The sequence below is a fragment of the Chiloscyllium plagiosum genome, chromosome 26 (genome assembly GCF_004010195.1).
Source record: "Chiloscyllium plagiosum isolate BGI_BamShark_2017 chromosome 26, ASM401019v2, whole genome shotgun sequence".
NCBI lineage: Eukaryota > Metazoa > Chordata > Chondrichthyes > Orectolobiformes > Hemiscylliidae > Chiloscyllium > Chiloscyllium plagiosum.
In genome coordinates this window covers 34,099,219-34,125,033 of record NC_057735.1, presented here as the reverse complement: position 1 = coordinate 34,125,033, position 25,815 = coordinate 34,099,219, and the positions used below count along the sequence as shown (strand labels likewise).

At 37.8% G+C, this 25,815-nt stretch overlaps 1 protein-coding gene across 6 annotated transcripts in view; it reads right to left on the bottom strand.

Moving 5' to 3' along the window:
* The window catches only part of LOC122563239 (synaptotagmin-B), a 640,974-nt gene that overhangs the window by 405,574 nt on the left and 209,585 nt on the right, over positions 1 to 25,815 (bottom strand). For all 6 annotated transcript variants that reach the window (XM_043716847.1, XM_043716850.1, XM_043716851.1 and 3 more), the window contains exon 2: positions 17,693 to 17,749. The gene's annotated coding sequence lies outside the window, so the exon portion shown is untranslated. The remainder of the gene's footprint in view (positions 1 to 17,692; positions 17,750 to 25,815) is intronic.

The following is a 25,815-nucleotide window of genomic DNA, read 5'->3' as shown; positions in this document are numbered from 1 at the left end:
TTCTGTCCTGGTTTGTCTTAACAAAATGCAATACTTCACATTTATCTAAATTAAATTCCATCTGCCACTCCTCAGCCCAGTGGCCCAGTTGATTAAGATCCCATTGTACTCTTAGATAACCGTCTTCACTGTCTGCTATACCATTACTCTTGCTGTTATCAAACTTACTAACCATGCTTTGCATATGCTCATCCAAATCATTTATATAAGTGACAAACAACAATGGACCCAGCACCAATCCCTGCAGAACACCACTGGTGAGAGTTGTCAAGAAATTGGGCTGTATTAACTGAGGGGAACCAACAGAAATGTTTTGCCTTTCGCCAGGGCAACTATTGCTGGTGTCAGAGCTTAGGACCCAAATTCTCAGCTCAAGAACTCTCTGGAGACCTTGTTGTCTACTCTGCAAAATTCTGTATGTATAACCTTCTACACATAGTCTTATATAACCCTATAATCCTCAACATGCTTAATTAATAAACTTTACAATCTCAGCCTACATATTTCAATTGAAATTAGAGGAGTAGATATTTCATACTTACAATGCCCTTAAAAGAAGTACAAAGTACTTCATGATTTCACCCCTGAATTATTTGGTCTAATTAATTCATTTATACTTATAAACACAATAACTCAATCATCCTCTGCCTTCTAAATGAAGGGACAAAAGATTATTTTATGCAATGTTGGGCCATAATTTACATTGCCAAGCTCTGGTAAAATTCTGGTACATCTGTACTGGGTGGCTCCATGGGTAATATGTTCTGAGTGAAGTGTTCAAAAGTGAATGCAGCTCTCTAGATGGGGTCTGACGAGGACCCAATACAAAAGGTAGAATAAAATTCCTACTCATTTTATTTCAGCCTCATTGAGGTGAAGGCTAGTACTCCATGATTATTTTCTTTTGTGTTTTTTTTGCATAATTAGCTTTTAATTATTTATACACTTTGATTCCCAAATTACCTTGCTTATTTTTTTGATAGTTTCACATCATGTAGAGCCTGCTCTGGGTTATTTCCCATGGATCAAGAATAGATCATGACAAGTCCCAATATTGAACTGCAACTCCTAATGCCTTCGCAGTATGTTGTTCCCATCTGCACTATTATTCACCCTAACTTAAAGTCTTTCCTAAACATGGATGCACAATGAGAGTAATTTACTTAATTTACCTAGTTAGAAATCAAATTAACTCCCAGTATTTCATGTCACCTGATTAACTCACTTAAAAAAAAATGTTTTTTCACAACAGATTAGTTGAAATAAATCTAACACTTCCATTCTGTAAGCACTTAGAGCTGACTATCAAATTGTGCTGAGCAGGAATATAATAAGTTAGGATCATAATCACAGAGTGTAAATCTTATACTAGATGATGTCAACAGACAGTGAAGTAAACAGCACTAATGTTTATTTTATACCCATTCCTTATCGAAAGCTTTGACAGCATCAATGGTTTTTTTTAGAAACAGTTCTTTGACAACTTTGAAATGTCTTTGACAGCTTGTTCCAAGAAGGTTTTATCAATGTGTACTTTTAACTATCACAAAGGATATCTGAGCACCCTAAAGGCACCTGATATATTGCCCTGACCCTAGAAGCTGAACCAGGAACATGTGTGATGCAAGATGTCTCATATGCAATATCATTTTTAAAGGTAAGAACCAAATAGAGGAAGACAGGCTTTGCTCAGTTCTGTGAATGTTTTTTGAGAGGTCAGAAAGTCATCTGGAACAGTAACCAAAACACATCATTGTTAAGAAAGCATGTAGGTAATCAAGTGCTTAGGCAAAACCCTGTGGCATTAATGGAAAAGATGTTTATACTAGTGATTTTATGAGGGGATTGAGTAAATAGAACAAAATTATTTGTTTCAACTTCAAACTGGAGAATCAACTTTTTCAGTCCAAATCAGGGAAACCAGTCAAATAAGCAGAGGGCCTTTGGGTTTCCAAACCAAGAGAACTTGTATGGAGTCTTCAAGTTGACCAAAACTGAACAAGGTCCGGTGGACTATGAAATGTTCATGCCAACAAACGCAGGAATGAATCGTAAAGTTGGCTCTGCTTCCTTAGAACAGAAATTGTAAGGAGTTAGTTAAGTACAAATTTAATGTGTTAAGATGTGGATATAATTTCTCTTGGCTTAAGTGCCTGTAATGGATAGTGTTGGAAAGCAGGTAAAAGTTCTGCTGCTTGTATAAAGATCTTTACCAAAATGTCTCCTGTATCTATATCAGTTGGTTTGTTACTTTTCTCTCATTTGTGTAATAAACCCATGACTAGTTGTTAAAGGACATCTGCAACCTTGAGTTTCAGTGACTAACCACCATGTTATTTAACTAAACAAAAAACCCATGACCTATCAAGCTAAGTTTCATTCTAGTATCTGACTTTCCCAGCAGTAATATCAGGTGGGATTGGAAATTCATTGAATTTAAGAAGGATTTAAGTCCTTTTTAAAGGAACAATGCACAAAGGTTCTGGACATAAAATAGGAGTGTTGTAGTAAGCCTTATTGCATAGATTGGACTGTCAAAATGGGTTGGAGTGTTGCTTAGGCTTTACTGAGCATAAAAGTGGATCATTGAAGTTCTTGATACAGATTAAAATGAATATTTAAACAGATTGAAAGATTGAAATGAAACCTAGACCTTGTAAAGATGATATGATTAAAGTAATTATCTAACATTGAGAGTCAGAAGGAGGATTAGCTGTGTGATCACTAAGTCATAGCTAAATCGTCACTAATTCTGAAGAGACAAAAGGAGATGAAAAGACTTGAATTGAAAAGTGAAATGGAAAGGAAAAGAAAATCAGAAATAAGGCAGACTGAAAAGAAAAAAAAAGAGACAAAATGTAAAGGACCTGGAATTGGATTTTTTTTTAAAAAGTGAATGACAAGGAGGTAAAAACATGCTCACATGAATTATCCAGAGAAAAGGTTAAAGAAAGAAAAGATAGAAGATAATAGCTTGGAGGATAAATCTTGCTCCTTTATGTGATTTGATTTGACCAGCAATCTACATTTAGTGTTGACAATTATCCAGAATGGAGCTGCAAGATATTTCTATTGCATTTGAAAACATAACTAAACAGATAAAGTGACCAAAATTTGTACTGATGTTAATGTCACACACAATAGGTTTTGACAGAGACACAGCTATGATCGATGACTGTTCTTCTGACAAAGCCATGTGCACAATATATCGAACATGAAACTGTTAAAAAAGCAATATGCAAACTTTATGAGTTTGATCCTGAAACTTACTGATTGAAATTTAGCACTACAAGAAAAAAAAAACCTAATCAGACATTTGTACAATGTGCAAGTGAAAAAGAAATGCTGTGGGACCAGTGGTTTTGATCACTGTAGTTCAAGAAAAATATTGAGAACCTAAGGGTAACTAATGATTATGGAAGAATTCAAAAATAGGTTTCCAGTAAACCCAACACATGTTTAAATGACTATCAGGTATTGAGCATTAGAGAAGCCCACAGTTCTGGCAGAAACGTATGAAATTTTATGTTAGTTCCCTATCAGGAGATGGGTATACTGGAATACCCATTAAAGAGTGATTTAATAAATGAAAAGATGTATTTAGAGTGGTGAACCAAATCCTTGTTGAAAGAATTGGTTTTATCTTGGGGAATGATCTTGGTGTTTTAAATAACTTGGTCTCACGAAACATTGGAGAAATACAAAAGTTTGTGAATGGAAGAGGTACTAGTTTTAGAGAACAAACAAAATGAGGCCAAAGTAATAAAAGAAGAAATGTTAGAACCTAAAAATTATGTAAAGAACATACCATGCTTTCATTGTAATAAGCCTAGAAATATCAAAGCTAATTGCTGGAAGTTAATGGAAGACTGACTACAGTATTTGGAATGCTTAAGGAATGCTCAGAAAATGGTGCATCAGGAATGAAGGTAGCTTATAAAACTGACTGTTGAATAAAGAAAACTTGCTTGCTTAGAATCTATTAACCAGGGAGAGATAGTTCAGGACAGTCAAAAAGATTCTTTATAAACTATTAATAAAGCAAAATCAGACTATTAGGTATTCTGAATATTTATCTCAAAAGATAGATAGATATATTTCCATATTGTTATAACCAAATAATTAAACCAGCAAATATATTGAGAAGCATAGTCAAAGTGAGTCAAAGGTGCTGCCTGATAAAATTTATCTTCCATGGATGTTAATGAAAGAGAAAATATTAATTGGTATTATTCATGGAGATTACAAACTGGTCCTAATAAACGCAGTTGGATTAAAGAGTGATTTAATAAATGAAAAGATATATTTAGAGTGGTGAACCAAATCCTTGTTGAAAGAATTGGTTTTATCTTGGGGAATGATCTTGGTGTTTTAAATAACTTGGTCTCACGAAACATTGGAAAAACCAGTAGGGATAAAATTAATGGAGATGTTACAGGAAGAACATCCTGGATAGTTTCCTGACTCTGTTTGTATTAGACCTCAAGCTGATAGAATTAAATAGGAAGATGAGGATGATATAAAAAGAAAGGTGGTGACTTGGAAATCCAGTTATTAGACATATTATTTGATAATTTAAGTAAAAAGGATGAAGGAAAAGAGAAGTTGACATATTTAGATCACTGTTTTACTGGAAAGGGAACAAATAATCTGTAAGTCAGAATGTTATACCAAACAGTCTACTCAGAAATTGAGTCAGAACCACTACCTGATGTTATTATTTGAAAGATACATTGTGTATGAGAAAATGGAGGCCATCTCAAATGTCAGCTAATGAGGAATGAGCAATAGTCCATCAGGTTATAGTTTTATCTGAGAATTGTTATTAAATTTTACAAGAGGCTTTCAAAATTCATTCTAATGGTAGGCTACTTAGGTATCAGGAAATCAAGCAGAAATACTAAAAATATTTTTATTTGGCCTGGATTACATAAAGATGTAATCAAGTTTTCCCCAGACATGAAATTTATATTAGGTACTGGGGCAATCCCAATCATCAATAAAATCTACATTTTGTGACTATAAAAGCAGATTTTGAAGACTAATTCAGCAGTATCTGAGCAAATTATATAAGATCTCTAACTGAAACTAGGAATGAGAATATCTTTTAACAAATTTGTTTGTTTTGAGAAGATTTCATAAAGCATGCTTTTGGAGATAATTATGACAAAAATGAAAAAGTTAGTTTAATTTTCTGTCAGATATGTATTAACCAAAGAAATCTAATCAGATCAATGTTCAAATGTTATGTTATGTTATAAATATTATAGAACTATTTTGAGAACTACAAAAATTCATCTTCAGCTTATCATTCAAAACCTCAAAGAGAAATGAAGGGTGGCATTATACTTTGCACACTGTAGAGTTTATTGTCAGGAATATCCTAATGATTAGGATAGTCTTACTGTTTTCCATTAGGAATACTCCTAATGGATCCACAGGATTTAACCCATTTGACCGGATATATATAGAATCATTGAATTCCTACAGTGTGGAAGCAGACCATTCGGTCCATCAGGTCCACACTGATTCTGTTTAGACCATCTCACCCAAACCCACTCCCTTCCCATCTCCCTGTAACACTGAATGACTGCTTCACTTAGCCTACATTACCCTTGGACACTGGGCAATTTAGCCCATTCACCTAACCTGCACATCTTTGGCCTATGGGAGGAAACCAGGGCATCTGAAGGAAACCCATGCAGACACAGGGAGAATGTCTTTGTGGTGTTTGTACAGTCACCCAAGGGTGGAATTGAATCAGGTCCCTGGCGCAGTGTGGCACCAGCACTAACCACGATGCCACCCAGATCGATGTGAGATAACAGCATCCCTTAAATTGATTAAGAGAAACTGATAAGCTAACACTCAGAGACTATACCTTCAGCCTAAATTTTAAAGAAAAACCAAAGTGAGAGAGTTGGCCAAAAAGCATTTGAAAAGAGCACAATAAACATTGAAATCTAAACAGAATAAAATTGCTAAAATTCAGAACTTCGTTGATAGAGAAAATGTTTTAACATTGTGTCTCTCTGGAAAATGAATAACAGCAAAGTTTATTGGACCTTATATAGGAAAAGAAACTCAATGATGTGAATTACAGAATGACAATTCCAAATAGGAAGAAAAATCAGTGCATGTATCGCAATAACATGTTAAAGAGACATTATGACAGGGAGAATAATTAAAATGAAAATGTATTCATGGCCATAAAAAAAAATCAAAATAACTAAAGAATGAATCAGAAATTGAAAATTCAAGACTTGATCTTTTAGAAGTCAGATTCAATAATATTGAGATGCTTAAGAAGTCAGATGGAATATAAAGCTATCTTCCGGAAAACTAATGAAGTGATTTACAACAAAAGCTATTACAGATTTCTGAATCTATTAAAGTGAATAAATCAGAAAGTTATTTTTGGCTAATGTTTTCTCTCCACAGATGCTGCCAGATCTGCTGAGTTTCTCTAACAATTTCTGTTTTTGTTTCAGATTTTCAGCATTTGCAGGTCCTTTGTTTTGTTTTATGTTAGTGTAAGGGTTGTTACTCATAAAACAACAGTCTGCACACTCAGTACAGAGAGGTTAGCTCAAGTGAGGGAAAGGATTAAGTTCATGATGGACAATGGTCACAATTAAACTGAATCATAATCGTTAGAGCAGTCTACCATAATATTGCTGAAACTCAATGATTCCCAAACATTATGCTTTGATTATTGCAAAGTCCACATGGCTATCCAATTCTACAACTGTAAGTCCACATTGAAAAGATTGGACATGTATGAACTGTCACAATTTCATTTGCTAAAGGAAATTGTTAAGTGCCATTGACTGATAGAACCAAATAAATATTAGCTTTTCTACTATTAGTTGGATTTTATCAACATACAGTCACTATTTGGAATAAAAACGCCAATCAATTTTCCAACCATTGACTAAAAGTTTGAAGGATTGTGCAACTACATTGTCTGTGTCAATGTCATGGGTGTGTTCAGCCAAACTTGGGAAGGACATTTATATCACTTTAAATGAACTGTTTAATTTGTTACAAAGAGCTGATTTAAGCATGAATCTGGCTTTAATATGGAGTAAGGTCAAATAGATTGTAGGCAAGTGAAACTAAGGACTATTTTAGAGTTTGAGTTTAAGACAAAATGTAATTTTAGAAAATATATTGACTTGAGTAGATTTTAAGGCATGTATTCCAAACTTCAGCACTGTAATGGTTTCTCGGTCAAAACTATTGAAGAAAGGCAAGAACTTTGAATGGACAAGAATGACAGAGTGCCTTTGACAACATGAACTCTGTGTTGTCAACTGTATTGATTTTATTAGCATTGAACTATGAGAAGACATGCAAACTGGCTTTTGATATCAGTGACATCAGTGTGTCTGCCATTTCAATGCAAGAATGTGAAATGGGGACTAAACAGCTAAATGAAATATTTTTTCCAGGAATTGAATGCTGGTCACCAAGTGGGTCATGCATGACATAGATTAATTTAAGCATTATTTTTACAATTTGTCACAGGTTGTGAACATCATACGCAAGGTCAACAGTTTTTGCATATCGCCAATTAAGGAAGTGGTGGTGAGTTGTTTTTTTCAACCATACAGATACACAATAGTGCTTTTAGGAAGGTAATGATTTTGTTTTAATCTAGGAACAGTGAAGGAATGAGGTTATTCCCTCAAGTCAGATTATTGGATGATTTGGTAGTAAATTTGCAGGTGTTCTGATACTTCAGCTACTCCTGTCTTTTTATGTAGCAGAGGTGCAGATTTGGAAGGTACTGTTAATGAAGTCTTGGCAAGATGTGGCAGTCTATCTTGTAGATGATATACACATCTGTCACCTTGTGTTGATGAAGGGAGTGAATGTTAAAGGAATGGGATGCTAATCAAGTGGGATAATTTGTCCAGTATAGTGCTGAATCTCTTGACTAATGTCAGACAGCTTTGGGCAATAGGGCGTATTCCTAACTTGTCCTCATGTAGATAGTAGGCAGTCTTTGGGGAGTTAGGAAAGGGATTATTAATTTCAGAATTCTCAGCCTCTGACCTGATCTTGTATCCAGAGGTTTGGCTGTTCTAACAGTTTTAATCATATGGTATGCCTGGTCTGTTAAGGGAAATTTGCATTGATAATGTCATTACACATCAAGGGGAGTTTACTAGATTTGTTTTAGAGATTGGCATTGCCTGGCATTTGTGTGGCACAAATGTTATTTACCACTTATCAGGCCAAACATAAATGTTGATAAGTTTTTACCTCAGAGTCGGAGCTGTACAGCATGGAAACAGACCCTTTGGTCAAACTCATTCATGCTGACCAGATATGCTAAATTAATCTAGTCCTATTTGCCAGTATTTGGCCCATATCCATCTAAACTCTTCCTATTTATATACCCATCCAGATGCCTTTTAAATATTGTAACTTCACCAGCCTCCATCACTTCCTCTGGCAACTCATTCCATATGCACCACCCTCTGAAAACGTTGCCCCTTAAGTCCCTTTTAAACCTTTCGCCTTTCACCTTAAACCAATGCCATCTACTTTTGGACTCCCCCACCCCTGGGAAAAGATCTTGCTATCCACCCCATCCATAATATTTAAAATCTCTATAAAAGTCACCCCCTCAACCTCCAATGCTCCAGAGAAAATATCCCCATCCTATTCAGCCTCTCCCTGTAAGTCAAATCCTCCAATCCTGGCAACATCCTTGTAAATCTTTTCTGAACCCTTACAAGTTTTACAACATCCTTCCTATCAGAGGGAGACCAGAATCAAATGCAGTAGTCCAAAAGTGGTCTATGAAGGTCCTTTACAACAGCAATATGACCTCCTAACTTTATGGTCAATGCATTTACCAATAAAGGCAAGTATACCAAATACCTTCTTCACTATCCAGACCACCTGCAACACCACCTTCAAGGATATAAGAACCTGCACTCCAAGGTCTATTTGTTCAGCAACACTCCCTAGCACCTTACAATTAACTGTATAATTCCTGCGAAGATTTGCTTTCCCAAAATGCAGTACTTAAATTAAACTCCTTCTGCCACTCCTCAACCCATTAGCCCATCTGATCACGATCCCATTGTACTCTGCAGTAACTTAGTTCACTGTCCACTACACCTCCAATTTTGGTGTCACCTGCAAACTTACCAACCATACCGCCTATATTTACATCCAAATCATTTACATAAATAAGGAGAAGCAGTAGTCCCAGCACCAATCCTTGTAAGCACACTGCTGATCACAGGCCTCCAGTCTGAAAAGCAACCCTTCACTACCACCCTCTGTCTCCTGCCTTCGAGCCAATTCTGTACTCAAATGTCTTCCTCTCCTTGTATTCGATGTAATCTAACCTTACTAACCAGTATACCATGAGGAACGTTACTGAAATCCATATAGACCACATCCACCACTCTGCCTTCAATCCTCTTTGTTACTTCTTCAAACAATTCAATCAAGTTAGTGAGACATGAGGTCCCATGCATAAAGTCATGTGGATTATCCCTTATCAGTCCTTGCTTTTCCAAATACATGTAAATCCTGTCCCTCAGGATACCTTCCAACAACCTACCCATCACCAATGTTAGGCTCAACCATTCACAGTTCCCTGGTTTTAACTTACCAAATTCCTTAAATAGTGGCACCATGTTAGCTAACCTCCAGTCTTCCAGCACCTCTCTGTAGATATCAAATATCTCAGCCAGGGACCAAGCAATCACTTTCCTAGCTGCCCAGATTTCTAAGATACAATTGATCAGGTCCTGGGGATTTATTCACCTTTAAGTATTTTAAGATGTCCAGCACCACTTCCTCTGTAATGTCACCAATTATTCACAATGTCACCAATCATTTCTCTATCTTCCATATCCTTCCCCACATTAAATACTGATGCAAAGTATTCATTTAGTTTCTCCTGTGGTTCCACACATAGGTGGCTTTGTTGATCTTTAAGAGACCATAGTCTCTCTCTTTTGTACTTAATGTATCTGTGGAATCCCTTTGGATTCTGCTTAACCCTATTTGCCAAAGCTTTCTCATGTTCTCTTTTTGCCCTCCTGATTTCCCTCTTAGGGATTGATATGGACATAAACAACTTCAATAGCAGGTGAATTCTGAATGGTGCTGAACATCGTATAATCATTAGTAAATATACTCCATTCTGATCTTATGATGAAGGAAATATCATTGATAAAGTAACTAAAGACAGTCAAGAACATAACCCAATGGAACTCTTGCTATAATAGCCTAGTGCTGAGATAATTGGGTTTAATTCACACAATCAATATTCCAGTCAAAGCTCTATGGCAGCAAGTGTTCTGCTGGCATGGATTCTGTTTTGAATGGAGTTACTTTAACACAACTCCTGGTTAAATACATAGATACCCGGATAACCTTCTGAATAGACTACTCCTCATGCAATGTTATTTGTCACATCAAGAAAAAATAGTTACTCTCCCTGTAAATGAAGCCATTAAAGTCAGCTTTCAGACATTGTATGACATTTAACATGCTCAAGCAGACTTCTATTAAAACCATTTCAGAAATTCAGTAATCGTGAAGAATTATGATTAAATGTCTATGTTTTTCTTTAGTTCTGTTTATTCACAAAATTTTAGTGGCAAGACTTCATAAAATCAATTATGGGAATTGGCGAGGATGAATAACTATTTCATTTAGTGTGTGGGTGCTGTATTGACATACTCTAGACAACTGAATTTCCCTGGGTTAATGACTACGTTTATTGATATTAAATCACAAGGTCAACTCAATAACCCCTAACTGATTACTTCATTGATGTCACCAGTATAATTAATTGTAATTGTGCTTCGCGAAATATTCAGAACAAAAGGATGCAAAAGAAAGTAATTGGACATTCAAACCAACCACATTTAATAGCAACTTGCAAATCTTTCATGATGTTGCAAGTATTATTTACATGCTCATGGAAGGCACAAATATAATTATAAACAAAGAAGTAGCTGTAATCCCCAAAAGGATGCCCCGAGAGGTAAAATACAATAGAATGTTTTTCTCCACTGAAGTTAGGCCCTTCTACAGAAAACAAACATATTAACATATTATTTAAAACTTTCCATTTTTTTTAAACTGGAATGTAGGGGCAAGAGTAGGCAATTCAGTCCATCTTTTCTGCTCCACCACATAATACAATAATGGGTGATCATGCATTTCAATGTCTTTTCTCCTTACCGATCCCCATATCCTTTTACTTCCATGATATTTGGAAATTTATCAGTTTCTACTTTAATTATACTCAAAAATTAAACTGTTCAGGTGGTAAGGAATTCCAAATTTTCATGATTGTTTTTGAACAAAAGGAATTCTCAAATTAGTCCTAAGTGGTTGTTATTTTGAAATTGTGCACCCTGGTCTGTAACTTACCAACCAGGAGAACATCCTTCCTGCAGCTACCCTTTCTATCCCTTTTAGTATTCTGTAGGTTTCAATGAGAGCACTTCCATTCCTTGAAGTTGAGGAGAATACAAGACCAGGATTCTGGGTAATCCAAGATGGAGGATGGGAAAAATTTCTGGCATAAGAGCTGCTCCTTTTTTTGAGGTGGTTTAGGTGCTGGAGGTGATTTCATCGAATTCCAGGAGCAGCAATTACTGTTTTATATGCTGTTGCATTGTTTTGGAACTTTGGGAAAAAAAAGTAGAGAGAGCGAGAGAGAGAGACAGACAAAGGGAATATTAAGAAACCGTGAATTTCACCACTAATCTTGGAGGAACCTGTTTGGGCGAAATTCACAACACAGAATCAGATAAGTTAATCGTTGTTTTAAGTGTGTTCAATAGAAAGGCTGCAGTAGTGAGTAGAGTGGGTTCTTTCTTGATTATATGTTTTTGGAGATATGTCTCTTGATTAAACTTAAAATATAAACCATAACTATCCATTTAACCTGGGCCAGTGTTTTGTAGAGGATTAAGACGGTGTTGTTTTCTAGGTCTATAGATTGTGAAGGAGCAAAAATGGCCTTTAATAGAGTAGTATGTACGTCTTGTCAGATGTGGGAGTTTAAAGAGAGTTTAAGGGTTACTGCAGATTGTATCTGCCATAAATGCTGTTGGCTGCAAACCTTATTAGATCGAATGGATCGGTTGGAGAGACAGATAGAAGCGATGAGGAATTTGCAACAGCAACAGTATGTGATGGATGGCAGTTATAGGAAGGGGGGAAAGTCTCAGATACAGTCACATAGATGGGTTAACTCCAGGAAAGGTGAGAGAGGTAGGCAGCTAGAGCAGGAGTCTTTTGTGCATATTCCCATTTCAAACAGGTATGCTGTTTTAGAAAATGTAGGGGGTGATGGATTCTTAGGGGAACATAGCACGAACAGCCAAGTTTCTGGTATTGAGACTAGCTCTAATGCAACGAGGGGGTATGTCAGCTTCCAAGAGATCAATTGTGTTAAGGGATTCTGTAGTCCGAGGTACAGACAAATGTTTCTGTGGCCAGAAGCGAGAAAGCAGAATGGTGTGTTGCTTCCCTGGTACCAGGATCAAGGATTTCTCAGAGACGGTGCAGAATGTTCTCACGGGGGAGAGGGACCAGCAAGAGGGGACAGCTAGAGGTCATTGTCCACATTGGAACCAACGATATAGGAAGGGAAAAGGTTGAGATTCTGAAGGCAGATTACAGAGAGTTAGGCAGAAATTTAAAAAGTCCTCAAGGGTAGTAATATCTGGATTACTCCCAGTTCTACGAGCTAGTGAGGGCAGCAATAGGAGGATAGGGCAGATGAATGCATGACTGAGGAGCTGGTGTATGGGAGAAGGATTCACATTTTTGGATCATTGGAATCTCTTTTGGGGTAGAAGTGACCGGTACAAGAAGGACGGATTGCACCTAAATTGGAAGTGAACTAATATACTGGCAGGGAAATTTGCTAGAACTGTTTGGGAGGATTTAAATGAGTAAGGTGGGGATGGGACCCAGGGAGATAGTGAGGAAAGAGATCAATCTGAAACAGGTACAGTTGAGCACAAAAGCGAGTCAAACAGTCAGGGCAGGCAGGGACAAGGTAGGACTAATAAATTAAACTGCATTTATTTCAATGCAAGGGGCCTAACAGGGAAGGCAGATGAACTCAGGGCATGGATGGAAATGGGACTGGGATATCATAGCAATTACAGAAACATGACTCAGGGATGGACAGGACTGACAGCTTAATGTTTCAGGAAACAAATGCTACAGGAAGGATAGAAAGGGAGGCAAGAGAGGAGGGGGAGTGGCGTTTTTGATAAGGGATAGAATTACAGCTGTGCTGAGGGACAATATTCCTGGAAATACATCCAGGGAAGTTATTTGGGTGGAACTGAGAAATAAGAAAGGGATGATCACCTTATTGGGATTGTATTATAGACCCCCTAATAGTCAGAGGGAAATTGAGAAACAAACTTGTAAGGATGTCTCAGCTATCTGTAAGAATAATAGGGTGGTTATGGTAGGGAATTTTATCTTTCCAAACATAGACTCGGACTGCCATAGTGTTAAAGGTTCAGATGGAGAGGAATTTGTTAAGTGCGTACAAGACAATTTTCTGATTCAGTATGTGGATGTACCTACTAGTGAAGGTGCAAAACCTGACCTACACTTGGAGAATACGGCAGGGCAGATGACTGAGGTGTCAGTGGGGAAGCACTTTGGGGCCAGCGACCATAATTCTATTCGTTTTAAAATAGTGACAGAAAAGGATAGACCAGATCTAAAAGTTGAAGTCCTAAATTGGAGAAAGGCCAAGTTTGTTGGTATTAGGCAAGAACTTTCAAAAGCTGATTGGAGGCAAATGTTCGCAGGTAAAGGGATGGTTAGAAAATGGGAAGCCTTCAGAAATGAGATAACGAGAATCCAGAAAAATGTATATTCCTGTCAGGGTTGAGATAACGAGAATCCAGAAAAATGTATATTCCTGTCAGGGTGAAAGGGAAAGGCTGGTAGGTATAGGGAATGCTGGATGACTAAAGAAATTGAGGCTTTGGTTAAGAAAAAGAAGGAAGCATATGTCAGGTATACAAAGTTAAAAATCACACAACACCAGGTTATCATCCAATAGGTTTAATTGGAAGCACACTAGCTTTCGGAGCATCGCTCCTTCATCAGGTGGTAGTGGAGGGCTCATCTGATGAAGGAGCGATGCTCCGAAAGCTAGTGTGCTTCCAATTAAACCTGTTGGACTATAAACTGGTGTTGTATGATTTTTAACTTTGTACACCCCAGTCCAACACCGGCATCTCCAAATTATGTAAGGTATGGACAGGATAGATTGAGTGAATCCTTAGAAGAGTATAAATGAAGTAGGAGTATACTTAAGAGGGAAATCAGGAGACCAAAAAGGGGACATTAGATAGCTTTAGCAAATAGAGTTAAGGAGAATCCAAAGGGGTTTTACAAATACATTAAGGACAAAAGGGTAACTAGGGAGACAATACGGCCCCACAAAGATCAGCAAGGCGGCCTTTGTGTGGAGCCGCAGTAAATGGGGGAGATACTAAATGAATATTTTGCATCAGTATTTACTGTGGAAAAGGATATGGAAGATATAGACTGTAGGGAAATAGATGGTGACATCTTGCAAAATGTCCAGATTACAGAGGAGGAAGTGCTGGATGTCTTGAGATGGGTAAAGGTGGATAAATCCCCAGGACCTGATCAGGTGTACCCGAGAACTCTGTGTGAAGCTAGAGAAGTGATTGCTGGGCCTCTCGCTGAGATATTTGTATCATTGATAGTCACAGGTGAGGTGCCGGAAGACTGGAGTTTGGCAAACGTGATGCCACTGTTTAAGAAGGGCGGTAAGGACAAACCGGGAACTATAGACCAGTGAGCCTGACCTTGGTATTGGGCAAGTTATTGGAGGGAATTGGGGATAGTCAACATGGTTTTGTGCGTGGGAAATCATGTCTCACAAACTTGATTGAGTTTTTTGAAAAAGTAACAAAGAGGATTGATGAGGGCAGAGCGCTAGATGTGATCTATATGGACTTCAGTAAGGTGTTCGACAAGGTTCCCCATGGGATTCTGATTAGCAAGGTTAGGTATCATGGAATACAGGGAGAACTAGCCATTTGGATACAGAACTGGCTCAAAGGTAGACAACAGAGGGTGGTAGTGGAGGGCTATTTTTCAGACTGGAGGCCTGTGACCAGTGGAGTGCCACAAGGATCGGTGCTGGGCCCTCTACTTTTTGTCATTTACACAAATGATTTGGATGCGAGCATAAGAGGTACAGTTAGTAAGTTTGCAGATGACACCAAAATTGGAGGTGTAGTGGACAGCGAAGATAGTTACCTCCATTTACAACGGGATCTTGACCAGATGGGCCAATGGACTGAGAAGTGGCAGATGGAGTTTGATTCAGATAAATGCGAGGTGCTGCATTTTGAGAAAGCAAATCTTAGCAGGACTTATACACTTAATGGTAAGGTCCTTGGGAGTGTTGCTGAACAAAGAGACCTTGGAGTACAGGTTCATAGCTCCTTGAAAATGGAGTTGCAGGTAGATAGGATAGTGAAGAAAGCATTTGTTATGCTTTCCTTTATTGGTCAGAATATTGAGTACAGGAGTTGGGAGGTCATGTTGCGGCTGTACAGGACATTGGTTAGGCCACTGTTGGAATATTGCATACAATTCTGGTCTCCTTCCTATCGGAAAGATGTTGTGAAACTTGAAAGGGTTCAGAAAAGATTTACAAGGATGTTGCCAGGGTTGGAGGATTTGAGCTATTGGGAGAGGCTGAACAGGCTGGGGCTGTTTTCCCTGGAGCGTCAGAGGATGAGGGGTGACCTTATAGAGGTTTACAAAATTATGAGGGGCATGGATAGGGTAAATAGGCAAAGTCTTTTCCCTGGGGTTGGGGAGACCAGAACTAGAGGGCATAGTTTTAGTGTGAGAGGGGAAAGGTATGAAAGAGACCTACGGGTCAACTTTTTCACGCAGAGGGTGGCACGTGTATAGAATGAGCTGCCAGAGGAAGTGGTGGAGGTTGGTACAATTGCAACATTTAAGAGGCGTTTGGATGGGTATATGAATAGGAAGTGTTTGGAGGGATGTGGGCTGGATGCTGGCGGGTGGGACTAGATTGCGTTGGGATATCTGGTCGGCATGGACGGGTTGGACTGAAGGGTCTGTTTCCATGCTGTACATCTCTATGACTCTATAATTTTCATACTTTCTCTTTGTTAGACACTTCTGACATTCCAGTAACAAGTAATGAACATATAATCCCTTTATGGCAAAAATATCTCTCCTATCGTAAGGGACAAGAGCTACCCACACTACTCCAGGTGGGGTTGAATCAAGGTATTACACAAGAATTCACTGCTGCTGTACTCAAGCCCTCTTGATATAAATGCTTAAAATACCACTACCACTCCTAATTACTTGCCCCAACTGCATGTTAGTCTTCAGTGAATAATTGATAAACTGATTTTTAAAAAAAACACCCAGGTCCTTTTATGCATCTCTAATTTTTAAATTCTTCATACCAAAGCAGACGTACTGATGTTTTTCCACATCCATGGTATTTGAAAATTTCAATGTGATGGGTTCCTAACAAATAAGCAATGAGTCTGTGATCTTTGAAAATATCTGGCTTTATTTCTTGTAAGTAGATTGCATGCTGCCAGTTGAGAACTCTGCAGCAACAGTGCTTTACATGTTCTTTATCCTTTTTTAAAAAAAAATTAGTCCTCCCAAAACAGCAAGTAACAATCAGTGCCTCCTGTTAATCTGTTCTCGGATATCCTTCTGTGACATAATACAGTAAGTTCATGCAACCTAATCCCCACACCGTAACCACAAAATGTTGGCTACTTGGCATGTATTTTTCTGCTTTGAACCAATTCCCTTCATTTTGAGGGCAGCTGCAAGTCAGCTCTTTGCAATAGCATCTGTAAATCTAAAAGTTATGCTGTAGCTTAATAACACAATTCCCAATATACTCCACAATACATATTTCATCTGCCATGTTCCTTTCACTCATTAAGTTTTCAGGTCCTCCTGAAGCCAGTTTGCATCTTTCTCACAGCACACATTCCTACTAAGCTTAGAAATGTTAGCTTTGGTCAACATCCAAGTAATTGATATATATCATGAACAGCTCTAATCCAAGTACTGTTCTTTGCAGCACTCCAAGTTATAGACTGTCAAAGGAAGAATTATCTGTACTCTGTTTTCTGCCTATTAGTCACAATTTTACTCATGATAGCATTTGTTTTGCTGTTTAATCTTGTAGGGAAACTTTATTTACCTTTCTGAAAATGAAAACATACCTTATCAATTCTGTTCCAAACATCTTCATTAAAAAAATTGTACAGGTTGATCAAACAATTACCCATTCACAAATATATGCTGCCTATACCCAACCAGATCATGAATATTCAAGTACCCATTTATAATCTACCCTTGATAATACTTTAGCATTTTTCTGCTGCTGATAATGTATCTTAGGTCTTTCTTATTAAAATAGCACTTGCTTTAAGCAGATATAGTTAGCTAATGGGAAACCAGTCAATTGCAGCTAATAACGTTTGAAAAAAATTAATTTCATCCCCATCATTTTGCTGTCCTGCTTTTAAAGTGACTCTTTTATTTTCCTGAATTTCATCATTGTTGATTTTCAAACAAACAATCTTGCTAATGGTACAATGCCTACCTGTAAAGTTGTGCCTTGTCTTTACTTTATGAAGAAGACATTGTGGGCACCCACAACCTATAGAATGATGAAGAAAAATGTTGGTTATAGCAAAACCAAATGGTACGTCACAATTAGCAAAAGTAAATATTGACATCAAAACTAGAAATTTTAATAACAGGATTAAGATTATTTAGATTGGAGGAGCATAACCTATAGCAGACTTTTGGTAATCCACCATTGTTTTTACAAATTCATTCATTCATGAACCATGAGGGTCACTGGCTAAGCCAACATTACTTGCCCATCCATAACTGGCTTATGCCATGCTCAAGATGATGAATACTCTTAAACAAGGTCCAGGCCCACGACTTTGGTGAGAACTTTATTTCCATTAACCACACTCCACAAAACTCACTCCCCACTAATTACTGGCTCCCCTTAATTATACAACCAATCACACTCAATTAACCTTTAATTAATATATCCACCACTTGTTCCCTCTTCTATTAGGTCCTAGGCATCACTTCAGAGCTTATTAACTGTTAACAGAGATCATTTCCCCTTTTAAATAAATCAATAAATACTATTTTTTAAAAAATCTTCAAAATGACAAAATATTGCATATATTTGTTTTCTTATTTCCACATTAAAGTTTTAAGCATTCTTTTTAAGGCTTGTCCAATAGTTTCTTTGAACTTGCTTCATTCTTTGTAACAGTTAGATTGCAAATTGCTGGGCTATCCATCAATTTTGATTTGGAGAATTCTCCTTCACCAGCATCTGTTATGAAACTGGAATATCAAAACACAGTTTTTCTTTGTTTCAACCATACATTTTGTTAAATTTATTTATCCCCTAGTAAGTTATTATTGATGTAGTCCTCAATGAGTATAGCTGTTAAATCTCTTAGAATTTCTTACAATAATTCTGCAAATAAAAAACACCATATCTATTGCCTCACCAAGGGCAAGAGTTTCTGCTGCTAAGGGACCTTTTCCTATTTTTCTGATCTTCCTTTGTTCACAAACTAAACAGCATCACAGGGATGGCATGGTGGCTCAGTGGTTAGCACTGCTACCTCACAACACCAGGGACCTTGGTTTGATTCCAGCCTCAGGTGACTGTCTATGTGGCGTTTGCACATTCTCTCCGTGTCTGCGTGGGTTTCCTCCGGGTGCTCCAGTTTCCTCCCACAGTCCAGAGATGTGCAGGTTAGGTCAATTGGCCATGCTAAATTGCCCATAGGCATGTGTAAGTTAGGTGCCTTAGTCTGGGGCAAATATAGGATAAGGAACGGGTCTGGGTGGGTTATTCAGAGTGTCGGTGTGGACTTGTTGGGCCGAAGGGCCTGTTTCCACACTGTAGGGATTCTAAAATTCTGGCATCATTTACCTGCCTTTCCACATGAAGAAAGTAAAACTCCCTCAGTCAAGAACCCATTGCAGAGATTTGCATGAGGAGCATCATTAAAAAGAAGTTTCATGTTTCTGGCATTTTTTTAATGATGGACATTTCAAAACACAATGCTTTGTTTTTATTTTATTCCATGATTTGTTTGCCTGAATAATATATTGACCTTCAGATTCTTCATTGTTGTAGTCAATCCTAATACTTCAAAACTGGCATCTGGCCTTGTTTAGATGTCCAGGCAATGCAACCGTTCAGTTAGACTTTGGAGTTTATCTTCAGTTTTGGAAGCCACTGCATTTTTTTGCGAAGCCTGAGTAATTTTGATCATGAGTAATCAAAATGGGGCTACTATTTTCCAAATAAGATTGTTGATGCAAAGTGCCATTGATCCATTCTGTCTGCCTTCTAATCCAATGTATTTAAGAGTCTTAGAAGACTGACGTCCAATTAAATTGCACTTTAAGTCCATTCATCACAATGTTTTCAAATTCACTGTTCCCACTCCATGCAAAAAAAAAACTCCACGTATCAAAAAGATACCTGCAAACTGTCCCTTATTTTGCCAATAAAACATGGCATGGTCTGCTTTTAACTGAAGACCACTCAGTTTTAATGAGGTCGACTTTACTGAAAAGTACCAAAGTCTACAGACATAGTTTAAACCATATACACATTTATTTAACTTACAGAGTGTCACCACTGTGTTTAGTTACTCTTTTGGAGAACAAATAGCACTTTAATCTTAAGCTGATCGCCTTGCAGAAATGCAGCTTTAAAATCAATTGACCCATACTCTCAAACATTTGTTGATAACAAAGCCAAGAACATTTTCAGCATTACATTTTTTTTGCCTTTGGTGAATCTATTCATATCTCGGTCATCTGGTTTTTCATCAAAACCCGAAGCCCCTAGCCTTGCTTCAGTCTTGTAAGTCCCATCACTTTCCAATCTATGCATGAAATCTCCTACCACTCACCCAGTACATTCATCCAGCTTTTATATCTTGCCTTGGCCTTCCCCTGCTTGACATATAATCATACTTCCTCCATGACCTTGCCCTTTTTGGTAAATATTTGACTTTTGTACTATTTTTTGTAGTTATCCTTTGGGACTAACAACCTCCTATTGACTGTCAGAATTGGTTTGTCCATCATCAGACAAACTATCAAATTGGGCATTTTGATATTGAGAGCTGTGCAACATCTGGATTTGAGAAGTACCTAGCTCTTTTTATTTTCTATAATTCCTTCAACAGCTGCAAGTTTGTAATCTGTGCCACAAGAGTGTGCCCTAATGGCTTGGTTCCCATCCTGTGTAATTATTCTTTAACTTCTTTACTCCTATCCTTCCCAGGTCTGTACATTCTTTAAACCCCTCTCTCTTGTAATTAACCATGATTGAAATTTTTCTAATGGCCTTATCTTGTATCTTTAAGCACACCAAATTCATTCTGAGATTTCAGTTTTAATGAAAGCCTTACTAAATTATTATTATGCATTCAAATGCTCTGAGAAAGTAGAAAATTTTGTACGTCTTTCCAAGATGGAAGATAATCACTAATTACTGACGGAATTTCAGGATTCATATCAAAAACAGGTCTGAACTATGTCCTCCCATCATCTGAAACAAATTCTTAATATGGAAAGACCATGTTAGAGCAAACATTATGATTTATGTTTTGTAGATGGTGGACAGACACTGGGGAGACAGGAGATGAGTTTTCCAAATTACAGGGTTCAATATCAGGTAATTCATGCAGTGAAAACTATCTGAACCAATCTAGAACTAATCAAATACATTTTTTCTTGCGTTTAACTCAGGACATTTCATGTGCAGAAAATTTCAGGTGCAAGATCAATGAATGTAGACAGTGAAACAAGCCACAGATACAGTTGAAAAAAACAAGATGGCATATTTTTCAGAGGTTATTTTAAAGATTTACATTATAAATCAATATGTATGAATGACACTACTAATGCACAACTCCCAACAGATTTGTCTCATGGATTGAAGCACAATTAGGTTGCACAGCAGTCATTCTATTCATTAGAAACTAGTACACAGCGATAACGAGTAAATCCTTCACTGTGCTCAGCAGTAAATGGTATCTGCCACTTCTACACAAACACAGTAATGACTGCATGTTTCATAAATCGATGTATCATAACTATGTAGTTAAGGGTTATGTGCAATAGAAGTTGTTGAAGAACTACTATTATTCCATGCTAGTCAAAGATTATCATTATCCATGACAGTTACAAAAAGTTTATCTTAGGAATTTGACTTACAGTTTTGACTCAATAACTATTGAATCTTATACAATATTTCAAGTGTCATCTTGAATCATTGGCTTTTTAAAAGATAGATTCCTAATATTTTGTAAGTATCATGCCATTGTCTTTTGGTTCTCAAATGTTGAAATATTCACGCTTTAAGCTTGGGAATGTGTAAGCTTTTTTTGTTTGATACTAATTTTTTATGCTGCCTGGCTCAGTTACCTGTTAAGCCAGGTGCTGCTACACAAAGGATTCTCCAGTGCAGCCCCTGAATGCTGCCCACTGGAACACAAAATTTGTCCTGGCTAAATGTGTCTTAGTTCTTTACAGATAATACAACAATATATTACTTATGGGGTTGAATTAATAGGCTTATGCTTTTTTGTCTGAAAAAAAGAAACAGTTTTGAGAAAGCAGATATCGTCCACTTGTAGGGAAGTCATGTTTAGGGACCTTTAGTACATTCTGGTCTTTAATAACGGATTCAGAAAGAATCCATTCGATAATACTAAGAATGTTGAATTCAGTATTGAATCATGCAACAAATAATATCAATGCCTTTGAAGGGAAATAAGTTGTTGGAGACATGAAATGAAACATATTCTAAGAGTGTGAGATGAAGTAAGATGGGAGAACCCTCTTATAGAACACAAACAAGAATTTGAGCCAATTGGGCAAAATAATTGATTGCAGTGCGATGAATTCTATGTAATTTATAAACTCATCCATACACTGCCAAGGACAAATACCATCATACAACTCAGATCTACCAGCTTACTAACACTGACAGAGGCCTCACCATGAAAATGTTTGCTTGCAACCTTACTCCCCCCATCAAATCGTTAGACACAAGACAGGTTTACAAGGTTCAGTGCTAATCTTGCAATGGATGCAATTTTGATCATCAAATTTCAATGTGGACCTACTCATGTGATCCAACTGGACTCAGTTAGGTGGCATCAACCAATTCTGATAGCTGAGTCTATAAAACAGGTGTTGTTTTGGTTTGATTTATTGTCTGTGTACCCAAGTACAGTGAAAAGCTTTGATTGTGAGTGGTACAGGTAGATCATAATAAGTAAGGACATACAGATCATAGGGTGAATGGTTATAATAAATGTGAGAGTTAGATCTACTACAGGGAGCTTACAAGGAGTCACCTGTAAAAAAAATCCCATGCAAGGACCGCACAAAACACTATATAGGACAAACAGGAAGACAGCTAACGATCCGCATCCATGACATCAACTAGCCACGAAATGCCACGACCAGCTATCCTTAGTAGCCACACACAAAGACGACAAGCAACATGAATTCGACTGGGACAACACTACCATTATAGGGCAAGCCAAACAAAGAACAGCCAGGGAATTCCTAGAAGCATGGCACTCATCCACAAACTCCATCAACAAACACATCGACCTGGACCCAATATACCGGCCACTACAGCGGACAGCTGAAACTGACAACCGGAAGCGGCAGGGACAGGCCACTATAAATGCCGGAGGAAACACCACAGAAGCGCTTCACAGGAGGCTCCCAAGCACTGAGGATGTCACCTAGACAGGGGACGAAACATTTGCAACAAAAATTTCCAGTTCAGCGAACAGAACCACAGCAACGAGTCACCTGGTGCTAGCACCATCTTCAGAAGGTTGATGGGAAAACATCTAAAAACAGCAATAAATTGCAGCAAAGTTAACCACCTCTCAAACCACACTCTTCAAAAATTTGAATTTGCCTCTGTAATATTTTTAGAAAATAATTAAACTAGTTCCTATTGTATCTTGATCAAAGATGTCAGCTGAGAAAAACAGTTTGCTGTAAAGCACTGTGTATAAAAAAGGGAGTTTAGTGACAGCTGTCTTGTATTGATTTGACTGCAGTGTTGAGCCACACTAATGAGACTGAGTCGTAGAGGGAATAGATGTGCATGATCCAGTATTACCAAAGCTTCAGTTATTGACCTGCATTATAATATATACCTGCTACAGTTGGCTGGTCTTTGAATGCAGACAAGCAGCAGCTAGCATACACTCAGCCAGAAGAGTAATAATATGTTAAAGGTCTCTGTGCTGTGACCTCCTATTTTCAAGGATCTCTTTAAAATGTATTTCATTATTACTTTGCACTGTGGCTGTTGTATTTATTGGGATAAGTCAGTTTAGGCAAAACAAATTATAAGCATCTTGAAATTGAATTTATTCATAAAATACAATGCAGTAGGCTCTGGAGAATGTTCCAGTGCGGTAACTACAGACTGGTGTATGACAGAATGGCTCTGAAAGCGTCCATGCTGAAATTATATTCACTCCACCCAATCTGATGTAACACCATTTTTGGGTGGAGAAATAGTTAGCCTCTTGTGATGAATGGTTATAATGTATTCTTATTATTTAGAAACTTGAATTCCAAAGTCAAAGTAAATGGGCTTTTGGTTTTAGTATGTGAAGATTACTTGTGTTTTTATACATGATCAGGAAGTTAAGTTTAGGTTCAAGATAGCATTTCTGAGGAAGCATGTGACTCAAGCTAATTGATTAGATAAACAACTTGTTTAAATTATTGTTAAAAGTTATTATTACGAAGTTTAGATTTTACAATTTGCAAAATGAAAGACCAGGGCTACAAGTACGTTTCATTCAGAATAAGAAATAAAATCCATTCCAGCAGGAACACAGTTCAGTTTTAGCAATCTCCAGTGCAGTAGAACTGGAAATAAATCTGAAACCTTACACCATTTTAGTCCTAATAGACAGGGCTAAAAAAAATCCTTTTCTTTGAGTTTAGTGGGGGAACATTAATGAGTTTCCAGGAAAAGCAGAAAAACTCTAATCTTGTCAATGTACAGAGAAAGGAATCAAAAGAAAATAGTTGCAATAATATCATTTTTATAAGAAATTTTGAAGTGAAGATATGAGTGATACTGCACTAGGGTTGAGTGCCTGTAAAGGAAAATGCTAATGGAAGAAAAGGATCAAACCTTTCTTTTTATTGCTAATGGCAAGACATTTCAAAATTATCAGATATTTATACTTAATTTTTCATGTAATAAATGTATGTTCTTTTGTTTAAAAAGTCTCATGTGAATATGGTCTGTGCTTGGGCACCATAATACCCAAGCTGCAAACCATGGTCCATCAAAGCCAACTTTCACAATGGGAGGTGACTGATCGGTAAGTTGGCTGGATGGTTAGTTTGCAATGTGAAGTGATACCAACAGTGTGCATTCAATTCCTGCATTGGCTGAGCTTACCATGAAGGGCCATACCCATAGCCTAAGGCATGAGGTTAAACTCACCGCCAATCATCTCTCTTTCTAATGAGAGAGCAGCTCTATGGTCCTTTGGGACTATGGTTGGCAGATGATGCAAAGGTACGTAGAGGGACAGGTAGCATTGAGGAGTCAGGGAGGCTGCAGAAGGATTTGGATATATTAGGAAAGTGGGCAAAAAAGTGGCAGATGGAGCAAAACATGGGAAAGTGTGAGGTCATGCACTTTGGTAGGAAAAATAAAAACATGGACTATTTTCTCAGTGGGGAGAAAATTCAGAAGGATGGAGTGACTTGAGAGTTCTAATAAAGAATTCTTTCAAGGTAAATTTGCAGGTTAAGTCGGTAGTTGGGGAGGCAAATGCAACAATGGCATTTATTTTGACAGGACTTGAATATAAAAACAGGGATGTACTTCTGAGGTTCTATAAGGCTCTGGTCAGGCCACATTTGGATTATTGTGCTTAGTTTTGGGCCTCATATCTCAGGAAGGATGTACTGGCCCTGGAGCATGTTCAGAGAAGGTTCACGAGAATGGTCCCAGAAATGAAAAGCCTAACATACAAGGAATGTTTGACCATCTGGGTCTATACTTGATGAAGTTTAGAAAGATGAGGGGGGGATCTAATTGAAACATACAGAATATTGAATGGCCTGGATAGATTAGATGTTGGGAAAATGTGTCTATTGGTAGGAGAGACAAGGATACAAGGGCACAGCCTTAGACTAAAGAGAAGGCCTTTTAGAATAGAATCATAGAGTCATGGAGATGTACAGCATGGAAACAGACCCTTCAGTCCAACCCGTCCATGCCGACCAGATATCCCATGCCCAATCTAGTCTCACCTGCCAGCACCCAGCCCATATCCTTCCAAACCCTTCCTATTCATATACCCATCCAAATGCCTCTTAAATGTTGCAATTGTACCAGCCTCTACCACATCTTCTGGCAGCTCATTCCATACACATGCCACCCTCTGCATGAAAACGTTGCCCCTGAGGTCTCTTTTATATCTTTCCCCCTCACCCTAAACATATGCCCTCTAGTTCTGGTCTCCCCGATCTCAGGGAAAAGACTGTCTATTTATCCTATTGATACTCCTCATAATTTTGTAAACCTCTATAAGGTCACCCCTCAGCCTCCGATGCTCCAGGGAAAACAGCCCCAGCCTGGTCAGCCTC